We start from the raw sequence: 11,356 nt of genomic DNA on the forward strand, positions 1-11,356 counted from the left end.
TCTGGAAATCGGACAAAAGCCCCATATATGACAATACACTGATAAATCGTGTTTCGTGGTGATTAGAAATAAAAATTAATATCCAGAACAAAACTTATTTTACCAAGAAATACGGATTTTCAATAAAATATCTGAAAATTCAACAAAAATAGGCCACCTGCAAACAAAAAATCGTATAGTTGAATTTTTGGTTAAAAAAATTAGTATTATCAACCAAAAAAAATTTAGTAAACAAATTAAATTTAGATAAGTTTTCAAGCAAAATAATAAACTTTAAATTGAAAGGATGAATCTTCAAACAAAAAGAATAATTTTCTATCAAGAAAAGCAAATTTTCAACTAAGAATAAGGTGAATTTTATATTTCAAAACAAAGGTGAAATCCTACCTTTCTTTAGTAAAAAAATCAAAGAAAAAGTTCCATTTCATACTTAAAAATATAGATTGAAATTTCTTTTCCTTAATCTTCAAGAAAAAAGATGAATTTGAATTAAAATTTTGAATTTTGTCTGCAAAAAAATCTATCTGTACTTTTTAAATTCTAACCAAACAGATAAACTTTTTACCAAAAATGACAAATCTCTAACAAAATGTATGAATTTTAATCCAGAAAGATCAATTTTCTACTAAAAAAAAATTATTTCAATCAAAAGGATAAATCTTTACCCCAAAAACTACATTTTTAACCAAATAGTTGAATTTCTAACCATAAAGATGGATTTTGAACGAAGAAGATTTTTTTCTATCTAAAAGACAAATTTTCAACAAAATAAATTAATTTTCAGTACACAAAATTTTTTTAACGAAAATGATTAATCTTTCACCAAACAAAATGAATTTTCGAAAACGGACATTCCTTTTCAAGAAAAAAAAACTTTTGTTAAAAAACATCCATTTTCAATCAAATAGTTAAATTTGTAGCTAAAAAGATAACTGAAAAAAACGAATAGACTAAGACGATTAATTTTGTATCGAAAAAGACGAATTTTCAAGCAGAAATATTAAGTTTCAACTTTAAACATTAATTTTCTACAAAATACGCGAATTTTTAACTGAATACGTGAATTTTCAACTAAAAAACATTTATTTTCAATCAAGAATGAAATATGTTAATTTTTAGTTATGGAAATTATTTTCAAACATGAAACAAAGAATTTCCAACAAAATAGTTCAGTTTTTAAAAAACAAACAAAAAATAATTTTTATCAAAAAAATTAATTTTTCAGGTAATAGTTGAATTTTCAACCAATGAAATAAATTTTTAATCAAAAATCTTAATGTTTCGAGAAAAGAGATGCATTTTCCAATAAATACGTATATAAACTTTCAAGAAAACAGTTTAATTTTTAAAATATTAATTTTAAATAAAACATATAATAGTTAAACATTAAGTTAAAAAATGTTTTTAAACAAACAAAGACTAATTTTCAACAAAATAAATCAATTCCCAATGAAAAAAATACATTTTGAATAAAAATGACGTACCTTTCTCCCAAAAAAATGAATTTTCAAATACGAACCTTAATCTTTTACCAAAAAAATAAACCGTCGACAAAATACATCAATTTTTAACCAAATAATTGAACTTTTAACTATAGATGATTACTTTCCAACCAAATGTCCAATAAATAAATTAACATTTGAAAAAATTACTTTTCAGTCAAACAAAGAATGAGTTTTCAACAAAATATTGTAACCAAGAAGATTAATTTTCTACCAAAAATCATTAATTTTAACTAAAGATAAATACGGGTGATATGCAACTATAGAGGGGATAGGAAAGTTAATTCGTTTTTATAAAAAGCTTCCTTTACCAAAAAGACGAATTTCCAACAAAATATCTGAATTGTCAACTTAGAGAGGTAACTTTCAAACAAAAAATCGAAAATTTAAATTTTCAGTTAAAAAAAAATAATATTGTCAACCGAAAAATTTTTCATAAACAAAATAGATAAATAAATAATAAATTATATAAAAAATTTCAATTAAAATGATGAATTTTCAACAAAACATTGCTTCTTACTTAATAGAAGAGTTTCGAACCAAAAGCGGTTTTTTCCAGAAGAGACGATTTTTCAACAAAATATATAAATTTTCAACTAAAAAAGATCAGTTTTTAACCAAAAACAGAATAGTTACATTTTCAGTTAAGAAAATTAATTTTTAAACAAAAAACAATAGAATTTTTTTTACTAAAATGATGAATCTTTATCCAAAAAGACCAATTTTCTACCAATAAAGTCGACTTTTGAACTAAAAAGGGAAATTTTATAATTTACACGAAAGGAGAAATAGTACATTTTCAGAAAAAAAATGAATCATCAATGGCTAAGGACGAATTTTCAACGAAATATTTCAATTTTAGACTAACAAAATATAAATTTAAAAAATTCTACGAAAATGATAAATGTTCAAACCAAAAGATACATTTTTAACCCAGTAGATGTTTTATCAACTAAAAACAAATTTTCGATTAAAGAGATGAATTTAAATAAAAATTATTTATTTTTACTACAAAAAATGCACTTTTAGGCAAATGGTTCAACTTCTAACATAAGAGGTGAAATTGCAATCAAAGAGTTAATTTTTCAGAAAAAAAGTCAAATCTTCACCAAAATAAATAAATTTTTGGGCACAGAAGTGAATTTTTAACGAAATGAGTAATATTTCACCAAACAAAAGAATTTTTAAACAAAATATTGAATTTCGAACTAAAAAGTTTTGTTTCTAACCAAAAAGATGAATTTTCAACCACGAACATTAATTTTCTACAAAATGTATGAATTTTTATAGAAATAGTTCAATTTACTACCAAAAAATTATTAATTTTCAAAGAAAAAACGAAGAATTTTCAAGAAAACAGTTACGTTTTTAACTGACAGAAGATTTTTTATCCAAAAAGTGAATTTTCTAAGAAATAGTTGAATTTTTAACCAAAGCATTTTCCACCAAATGTGCATATGAATTTTTAACAAAAGAGTTGAATGTGCAAAATATAATTTTTAAATCAAACATGAAATAGTTAGAAATTTAGCTCAAAGAAATGTTTGAACAAACAAGTCGAATTTAAAGAAAAAATCAATCAATTTTCAACCAAAGAAATAAATTTAACAAAAAATTAACGTTTGACAACATAAATCAATTTTTAACCAAAAAGTTGATATTTTCAATGATGGAAGATTACTTTTCAACTTAATGTCGAATAAATAATTTGACATTGAAAAAAATAACTTTCAAGTAAACAAAGAACGAATTCAAAAAAATAATTCTAACCAATAAGATTAATTATCGACCAAAAAACACTGACTTTAACAAATTACATGAATGTGCAGCCTAAAGTGATAAATTTGGAACTAAAAATGGAACCGTTAAATTTTTAATTAAAAAAATTTATTATGAACCTGAAAAAGACATTTTGAACAAAATAATTAAATTTTCAAGGAAGTGAATAAATTATGTATCGAAAAGATGAATTTCCCACCAACAAGATTAATTTTCTCCCCAAAAAGACGAATTTTCATTAAAATACCTGTATTTTCAAATAAAAAAGTAACTTTTAAACACAAAATGGAATAGTTTATTTTTTCTAAATAATTATATTTTCATATATTTCATAAACTTTTTATTTGTATATATTTCATGTTATATTCTTTCTCATTTTATTTTTCTAAATTGTAAGTTTATTGTAAAATTTGTTTTGAAAATCCTCTAGGTAGAGTTCGGCCACAACTTCCAACTGTTTTGATTGGCTACGATTAATCCGGAACCAGAAGTGACAAAAAGCGCGCAATTTTTAAATCAAATTTTACAATAAATTCACAATTTTAAAGAATAAAATCAAGAAGAAAATTACATTATATATAAACATGTTAAAACTTTGTGAAATATATGAAAATATAAATATTGAGAAAAAACTATTCCATTTAGTGGTTGAAAGTTAATTTTCCTAGTTGAAAATTCAGGTATTTTTATTAAAATTCGTCTTTTTTAGAGGAAAATTAATCTTGATAGGAAAATTGATCTATTTTGTTAAAATTTTGTTTTTTGGGTTAAAAAATAATTTTTTCAATTGAAAATCTTCAAGGAAAGTCCACAAAAATTCCTAGCTTTGTACAGGATTGGAACCCGAAATTTATCTTTTTTACCATTCTCGTATTTTGTTAAATTAAGTGTTTTTGGTAAAAAATTCATCTCTTTGGTTATAATATTTTGTTAAAAACACGATCTTTGTGTGATTGAAAAGTAATTTTTTTAAATGGTAATTTAATTATTCAACATTTGGTTGAAAAGTGGTCATTTATAGTTGAAAGTTCAATTATTTTGTTAAAATTGATGTATTTTGTCGAAATTTATTTTTTTTGTAAAAAATTAAAGCTCGTAGTTGAAAATTCATTTTCTTGGGTGAAGAGTATGTCATTTTTATTAAAAATGTATTCCTTCCGTTGAGAATTGATTTTTTTTTTTTAAATCTTGTTTTCTTAAAATTTTTTTTTTTAACTGAAGGCTTAACTATTTTATGTTTGATTTAAAATTTTTATTTGGAAAATTAAACTACTTTGTTGAAAATTCAAATACGTATTTAGTGGAAAATGCGACTTTTTAGTGGAATATTCATATTCTTGATTGAAAATTGATTTCTTTTGTTGCAAAATGCAATTATTTTCTAAAAAATTCATTTTTTGGATGAAAATTATTTTTGGTTTGTTTGTGAGAAACTGAACTATTTTTATCGAAATTTTTTGATGTTTGAAAATAATTTCTTAACTCAAAATTATCATGTTGCATTTTTCGTTGAAAATTAATCTTTTTTTAGTTGAAAATTTAACTATTAGGTTAAAAATTCACGCATTTTATAGAAAATTAATGTTGATGGTTAAAAATTAATCTTTTTGCTTACAAATTCGTCCTCTTTTGGTAGAAAATTAATCTTCTTGGTCTATTCGGTTATTAGTTTCAAAGTTATATTTTTTAGATATAAAGTTAACCATGTGATTGAAAATGAATGTATTTTGTCTAAAGTTAATTTTTTTTTTGTAGAAAACGAATGTTCGTGTTTGAAAATTCATTTTCAAGCACTTCTGTTAGAAGTGCAAAATTGGTTTTATTTACATATACATTTTTGGTCCAAGCTTTAACGCATTATTCGTGAAAAATCTATGTAATTACATAAAAATAACAAAATTCAAGACATTCATTGAATTTACGGAATTCACAAAATTCACGGAGTACGCCCAATTTATGAAATTCATGAAATTTACGGAATTAAGAAAATTCGCGCAATTTACTGTAGTCTCGGAAGTTAGGAAATTCGCGGATGCATTTAACACTAGAAATTCACGGAATGCATGCAATTCACGGAATTCACGAAATTCAAGGAATTAAAGAAATTTGAAGAATCCATTGAATTGAAGGAATTCAAGCAACTCACGGAATTGAGATTATTTATGGAATTTAACTATTTCACAGAATTGAAATAATTCACGGAATTTCTGGAGTTCAAGGAGTTCGTGGAAGTCCATAAATTCCTTACTTTCTGTGAATTTCATGATTTCGTGGGATTTCATGAACTCACTGAACTTCATAACTTCCTTAAATTCCATGAATGTCACGACTTCCATGAATTCTGTGATTTCCATTAATTCCATGCATTCCATGAATTTCGTGTATTCCATAAATTCTCGAATACCACGAATCCCGTGAAGCCCGTGAATACCGTAAATTTCTTGAATTTCTTGAATTTCATGAATTCCTTGAGTTCTGTGAGTTCTTTGAAATCCTTATTTTTCTTAAATTCCATGAATTTCACGAAATACGTGAATTGAGTGTGTTATAATAATTCCCTGAATTCCGTAAATTCTGTGAATTCCACAAATTTATTAAATTCTGTGAATTCCACGAATTTCTTAAATTTAGTGGAAGTTTCCAACCAAGATTTTTAACAGTGTAATTAAATATATTTTTTTTATGGCTAATGCGTTGAAGCTGGGACCAAAAGTTTCTATGTCAAAAAAAACCAAGCTTGCACCGTGTGAGCTTCTAACAGAAGTTTTTGCAAACATTATGAAAAACAAATTATGAAAAACTATAAAAACTACAAAAACTATAAAAACTATAAAAATATGACAGAAGGATTCTTTTCCAAGACATATTGCATTGATGCAGTTGTTTATAAAAATTGTTTAAATAACTAACATTTTTTGGCCACTATAAAAAAAAGGATAGCAAGGAGTTTTAGAAAAAACATTTTAAGTTGATTTCGAAAAAAATCAAGCCTTTTCATCAAAAAATTATCAAAATGTGCATTTGTTTATAAAAGTCATTTAAATAATTGGCAATCATTAGCTATTCTTAACTTATTGTAAGCGCACATCTTTATCTTAGATGCTTTATCCAAAAGTTATGGGTCAAAGTTAGCTAATAATTAAAAATCACGAAAAATTACTTTTGTTAATTAATTTGTTTAGAAAATTATTTAGTTTGTTGTCAAATAACAAATGTCCATTAAGCTAAAATAAAAATTGCACAGTTAGATGTTATATCTGGAAGCCTTACGGTCAATTAAAAAAAAATATAAATAAAAATCCGTTAAGAATTGCACTGTTAGTCAATTTAAAAAAAAAATGCTTTTTCTCTCACTGTGTGGGGGGTACACAATGGTCATACTGCCTCAGACTTGATATTCAGCCCGTGTATTTTAAAACTCTTCTCCTACAATTATGAATTGTTTTTTGTCCTATTTCAACCACATTATCTACATGGGCAAATAAAATTTCCCAAAGAGTGATTTTTCCAAAAATGGTACTTGATCTTATTTTATTCTAATTAATTGAAAATATGATGCATTTTATGCGTCTTTTGCCTCACGCAATCTCCCTATTGTTAGAAATTAGATCCGGTTGAGAAAAATTAAAAAAGAATCAAATATTATGGAATTGAATTTTACTGTCATGTATTAGGTGCATTCGATAAGGACGAGACGATTAAAAAAAATATAGAAGAAAATAGATTAATAAGTTCAATTTCTGTCGAGAATTTTCGTAATTTATCCTCTCTTCTCAGATTATACGACAAAATATTTTAAAGAAAGATGTTGCTTCAATAATATTGGAAATTTTTAAATCGAAAAATTGTAGAAATGCAATTAATTTCATTTTCAATATTACACTTGAATGTTATGCCATTTGAATCCTTTTCTGCGGCAATTCCTTTTCCAGAATTTTGAACCGATAACTTTGCAATTATAGACATTCATAGTTTTTCTTTCCTTTTTTCTTGAATCTTTGTTTCAAATACAACGACTTGTTTCACAATGAATGTGCTGTTGCGCAGGATTGATGCACTACTTTTTTCAAAGAAGATACAGTAGAACCTCGATTATCCGAGGTAATGTGGAGAGGAGATACCTCGGATAAGCGAAAACTCGGATAATACGGAAGAAGTACAAAATTCGAAAGAGTTATCTATTTCTAAAACATATTAAATATAAAAATAAACATAAACATTTAGAAAATAAAAGGAAACAACTTACGAATGTGGATTTATCTTTATTAATTTATTAATTTATTAATAATTGCAAACTACTGTGCGCATTCGAAATTAGGTGTAGCAGCTTCATCTGTTTTATTATTAATTCTCCGTATTATCCGAGCATACACCTCAGTTAAATGCGAAATGCTTGGATGAGTCCTGTTCCCTCGGATAACGCGAAGCCTCGGATAACGCGGACCTCGGATAATCGAAGGTCGGATAATCGAGGTTCTACTCTATATTTTGAAACAAAGAGATTAATTATTATCAACTGAACGGATGAAGCTCAAAAGATTAATTTTCAACAAAACAGTGCCACATTCAAGGAAATAGATCAATATTTAACCAAAACTATATGCTAACCAAGAAGATTTATTTAATACAAAAAAGACACATTGTCAATAAAATGGGTCAATTTTCTATACTAAAAAAAAGATAAATGTTTACCCAAAAATGGAATTGTTAAATTTTTTGTATAGAAGATTAATTTTTCATTTTAAAAATACTAATGTGCAACCAAATATATACCTTTTTGAACAAAATCGTAAAATCTTTATGTCCGAAAAGGCGATTTTTCTTCATAACGGTTCAATTCTCAACCTGAAATTATAACATTTTAACAAAATAGGTAATTTTCTACCAAGCAGTTAAATTTTAAAATAAATAGATTTGCTTTTAACAAAATAGTTTAATCTCCTGTCAAAATAGTTCAATTATCATCCAGGATTATAAATTTTCAACAATAACGTTTATTTGCTACCAAATATTTTTATTTTCTGTCAATTTAATATATTTTCGAGCCAAAAAGACGAATCTTTACAAAACCGAATTTTTTAAAACAAGATTTCAAAATTAAAACAAATAGTTGAATTTTCAATAAAAAAATGAGTATATTAAAAAAAAAACAGAATTTCTTAACGAAGAAGATCCTTTTACTACAAAAAGACGAATTTTCAACCAAACACATGCATTTTCAACAATATAGTTTTATTTAATTGAACAAGGTAACTTTTCAAAAACTCGAATTTCCAAATAATGTGTGAATTAAAATAATTAATTTTCATCAAAAAATGAAAGAAATTTTCTTCAAAATCTGCAACAAAAGAAATGAAAATTAAACTAAAATTATGAATAAACCTTAATTAATTAAAAAATAATGAATTAAGAATTAATTAAATGAATGAATAAACCAAATATTTTAATTTTCAACCAAAAAGATAAATTAATCACCAAAAAGATTAATTTTCAACAACATACATAAATTTTCAACTGAAAAAGATATATTGTCAATCAATAGGTATAATTAATCAGTTTTTAGTTATAAATATAAGTTTTCAACCAAATAGATGCATTTTCAACCATGAAGATTAAATTTCTCTAAAAAATATACAATTTCCATAAAAAGTGAAATAATTGCAATTTCAGTTAAATATGTGAATTTTTAAATCAAATAATAAATCTATTTATAAATTTGTTTATGGTAATACATGAGTTGTCAACTGTGAACGATAAATTTGTAAACAAAAATAGAATATTAATATTTTATGTTAAATAAAAAAAAATTGTAACCAAATATAGAAATTAAATTTTCTGCTTGAAATACATTTTTGAGAACATAAATAAGTTTACAACAAAAGAGTTGAATTTTCAACCAAATAAATTGATCTTTGACTAAAAAGATAAAGTTTCAGCTAAGGAGATTATTTTTGAACAAAAAGCAAGGCGGATGTTCAATAACATAGTTTAATTTCATCTAAAACAGATTAAATTTTAACTTCAAATATAATAGTTATATTTGCAGTTAAAAAATGCGTATTAAAAAAATTAACATGAAATTACCACAGAATAATGTAATTTTTAACTAAATAGACGAATTAAAAAAATAATATCCAACAAAGGAGAATTTTCGGTAAATAATAAAGTAATTCAATGGGGACGACTGAAAAATCCAGAAAAATATAATTCCCGACACTGTAAAATTCCCGAATTAGAAAATGCTCGATTAATTCCATTCGCGAATGATAAATCTGCCGAAAAATAAAAATACCGATTTGGGAAATTCCCAAATAAAATACACGAGTAATAAAATAACTGAAAAATAAAAATACCGAATTGGAAAATTAGCGAAAAATAAAATTGACCAATAATAAAATTGCGGAAAAATAAAAATACCGAATTGGAAAATTCCCGAATAATAAAATTTTCGAATAGTAAAATTTCAGAATTATAAAATTCCCGAATTGCAAAGTTCCCGAATAATAAAATTCTCGACAATTTATAATACTACCGAATTGGAAAATTCCCGAAAGTTTTTATTATTACCGAATTGGAAAATTTCTGAATATTAAAATTCGCGACAGAAAATTGCCGATTTATAAAATATCCGAATTGGAAACTTCCCGAATTTCAACAATTAGAATTTTTTGTAAATATATTTTATTTATTACAAATACAACAATAAGACATTAGTTTCAAAAATAATGTTTAACATTTAAAATTTCGAAGCTTATTTCTTGAATTTAGAATAGCAATAATTTAAAATAAAATATTTCTAGGTAACACGTGCTTTTTTAATGTTCACAGTATTTTAAAAAATACAAAAAGCGTTCGCAAAAATAAAATTTTTAATTAATATATATATATATTTTGATTCCTTTGGTTCGGTTTTGATTCCTCTAGAATCAAACCGAAGGGCCTATGACAAAGCCACCGAACGCGTCCTCGGGTTGCGGATAGAGGGTCCCTGTACCAAGCGTATCTGCTAAATATGGTTACAAAAATAAATACGCAGTCGCGGACAATTGTCCTGGGGTGGTCCTAAAGGAATTAACCCCCAAGCGGAGGTGTGAAAACCGTGCCGAAAGCTGAATGGCACCTGGTTGAGGTGTCTAGAACGGTGACTCTGGGATACCGGGCGACCTCTCAGAGTAAGCAGCCTTATCCTTGCATGCGGGGCTCTACAAGGATGGACGAACCCCTTTCCCTAGCTTCTCGTGGGAACAACAATGACAACACCAAACATAGTTGTAGTAAGTGTGGTTCAAAACAACAGAACGCGCAGGGCTCCCGAAAAATTGGTCGGCTAACAATGCCGACCAATCTAGAGCTAGGGGAGCCAATGAAAATGGATTCAATGCGATGGATCGGCGGGATCTCGTGACCTTTGGGTGGACGGAGCAACTGAATCACGACTTGCTAGACTGCTACGAGGCGATTGTGGCCCGTGAACGGGGTTACATGGCACGGCTGCATGCTCTGTGGTGCGAGAAACACCCGGAGCTATCGCACTTTTCGCAGCAACGTCTGCGAAACCACGCTGAACTACTCCGTAAAAGGGGCTATGTAAGCGGAACGCCTACTCTACCACAGCTAGAACAAGCCGACAACAAAGAAAGATAGGCGACACTAAGACCAATCGCGGGCAGGCATCCAATAGATGAGGAGCGATGCTTTACGACCCGGAAAAACATCAACACCAAGGTTTCTCTCAAGCCTAAAGATCTGGATGAAATGGATGACGAGCTTCGTGGACATTTTTCTGGTGAATCCGAACTCTGGGCTATCAATTATTGTGTGTATAATGCAGCGAAAGCTTTGGCCAATGCGGACCGTAAAACAAAACCAACGGCTGATCATAAGACCAAAAGACGAATGCATCAACTTACCATAAAGATAGGCTGGGCAAGACAGTACGCGTCCCGCATTCAGTGTGTGATTGACTACATCATATCTGGCTGGAATTTTACCGCCAAGGTTCGAAAGTTCGCGCGCGAACTCCGGACCCGTTATCACACACTTAACAAGTCAAAGCTGCTGACCATCAGGCAGCA

At 27.2% G+C, this 11,356-nt stretch overlaps 1 protein-coding gene across 1 annotated transcript in view; it reads left to right on the top strand.

Moving 5' to 3' along the window:
- Positions 1–11,356, top strand: part of LOC117180416 (ras-specific guanine nucleotide-releasing factor 2-like) — a 132,164-nt gene that overhangs the window by 44,513 nt on the left and 76,295 nt on the right. The window lies entirely within an intron of this gene.

This window comes from Belonocnema kinseyi, chromosome 1, assembly GCF_010883055.1.
Source record: "Belonocnema kinseyi isolate 2016_QV_RU_SX_M_011 chromosome 1, B_treatae_v1, whole genome shotgun sequence".
Lineage (NCBI taxonomy): Eukaryota > Metazoa > Arthropoda > Insecta > Hymenoptera > Cynipidae > Belonocnema > Belonocnema kinseyi.